A 2679-nucleotide genomic window follows, 5' to 3' on the forward strand; every position below is an offset into this window, starting at 1 on the left:
GAGAAGCTTGCACAATGGACAGGACACAGTTCACAGAGACACAGTATTTTGACACACGACAGACCAGGAAGAATCTGATGAACTGTTCTTTGCAGTGACCACAAACTGCAGATCGAAATAGGAAGAAGAGAAGGCGAAAACAGAAAATGCAGAATTTGCAAGGAGTGTAATATGGGGACTGTTGGGGACGAATTTCATTTCATTTTAGAATGTCCTCCAAAATACTGCAATTCGAAATAAATTGATACCACATAATCACATATGTCAATGTTCGGTTTATGCAATTCATTCAGTGCTGGGAAGAAAACACATCTTAATCTAAGTAAACTCATAAAACTTGGAAAGGTTGTGTAATTTTTTTACATCTAAAAACATACTTGTCAGTATGTTTAAGTTTGATTTGTTTTGTTGCAAATCATTATCATTAGCGTGTGTGTGTGTATCTCTGTGTGTATATGTGTGTGTGCGTGCGTGGGTGTGCGTTTTTGCGTGTTTAGGAGACATCGTTGGACTGAAGTTGTGATTCAATGAGTATGTATTGTTATTGTATCCTCCACACCCCAAAAGGGGCGAAAGGATTAAATTTCTTTGAATCTTTGAATTTTTTCTTCACCGAGTTGAGGGAAAAGATATCCGAGTGGTTAAAGCGTTGGACTTTCAATCTGAGGGTCCTGGGTTCGAATCACGGTGACGGCGCCTGGTGGGTAAAGGTGGAGATTTTTACGATCTCCCAGTTAACACATATGCAGACCTGCCAGTGCCTGAACCCCCTTCGTGTGTATACGCAAGCAGAAGATCAAATACGCACGTTAAAGATCCTGTAATCCATGTCAGCGTTCGGTGGGTTGTGGAAACAAGAACACACCCAGCATGCACATCCCCGAAAGCGGAGTATGGCTGCCTACATGGCGGGGTAAAGACTGTCATATACGTAAAAGCCCACTCGCGTATAGACGAGTGAACGTGGGAGTTGCAGCCCACGAACGCAGAAGAAGAATAAGAATAGTAATGTCTGTGTGAATCTATTCCCGGGCTTTCTCGTTCTCACAGCCCCACGCTTTCTCGTTCTCACAGCCCCACGCTTTCTCGTTCTCACAGCCCCACGCTTTCTCGTTCTCACAGCCCCACGCTTTCTCGTTCTCACAGCCCCACGCTTTCTCGTTCTCACAGCCTCACGCTTTCTCGTTCTCACAACCCCACGCTTTCTCGTTCTCACAGCCTCACGCTTTCTCGTTCTACCCCACGCTTTCTCGTTCTCACAGCCTAACGCTTTCTCGTTCTACCCCACGCTTTCTCGTTCTCACAGCCTAACGCTTTCTCGTTCTACCCCACGCTTTCTCGTTCTCACAGCCTCACGCTTTCTCGTTCTACCCCACGCTTTCTCGTTCTCACAGCCCCACGCTTTCTCGTTCTCACAGCCTCACGCTTTCTCGTTCTACCCCACGCTTTCTCGTTCTCACAGCCCCACGCTTTCTCGTTCTCACAGCCTAACGCTTTCTCGTTCTCACAGCCCCACGCTTTCTCGTTCTCACAGCCTCACGCTTTCTCGTTCTACCCCACGCTTTCTCGTTCTCACAGCCTCACGCTTTCTCGTACTCGAGATTCTGCGCTTTTGCGAGAATGCGTTGGCTGACCCGTTGTGACTGGCCCGTTGTGACTGACCCGTTGTGACTGACTGACCCGTTGTGACTGACTGACCCGTTGTGGCTGACTCGTTGTGACTGACCCGTTGTGACTGACTGACCCGTTGTGACTGACTCGTTGTGACTGACCCGTTGTGACTGACTCGTTGTGACTGACTCGTTGTGACTGACTGACTCGTTGTGACTGACCCGTTGTGACTGACCTGTTGTGACTGACCCGTTGTGGCTGACTGACTCGTTGTGACTGACCCGTTGTGACTGACCCGTTGTGACTGACTGACCCGTTGTGGCTGACTGACCCGTTGTGACTGACCTGTTGTGACTGACTGACTCGTTGTGGCTGACTCGTTGTGACTGACCCGTTGTGACTGACTGACCCGTTGTGGCTGACTCGTTGTGACTGACTGACTCGTTGTGACTGACCCGTTGTGACTGACTGACCCGTTGTGACTGACTGACCCGTTGTGGCTGACTCGTTGTGACTGACCCGTTGTGACTGACCCGTTGTGACTGACTGACCCGTTGTGACTGACCCGTTGTGACTGACTGACCCGTTGTGACTGACTGACCCGTTGTGGCTGACTCGTTGTGACTGACCCGTTGTGGCTGACTGACTCGTTGTGACTGACTGACCCGTTGTGGCTGACTGACTCGTTGTGACTGACCCGTTGTGGCTGACTGACTCGTTGTGACTGACTGACTCGTTGTGACTGACTGACCCGTTGTGACTGACTGACCCGTTGTGACTGACCCGTTGTGACTGACTGACTCGTTGTGACTGACTCGTTGTGACTGACTGACTCGTTGTGACTGACCCGTTGTGACTGACTGACTCGTTGTGGCTGACCCGTTGTGACTGACTCGTTGTGGCTGACTCGTTGTGACTGAACCGTTGTGGCTGACTCGTTGTGACTGAACCGTTGTGGCTGACTCGTTGTGACTGACTGACCCGTTGTGACTGACCCGTTGTGACTGACTGACCCGTTGTGGCTGACTCGTTGTGACTGAACCGTTGTGGCTGACTGACCTGTTGTGA

This window comes from Babylonia areolata, chromosome 29 (genome assembly GCF_041734735.1).
Source record: "Babylonia areolata isolate BAREFJ2019XMU chromosome 29, ASM4173473v1, whole genome shotgun sequence".
Lineage (NCBI taxonomy): Eukaryota > Metazoa > Mollusca > Gastropoda > Neogastropoda > Buccinidae > Babylonia > Babylonia areolata.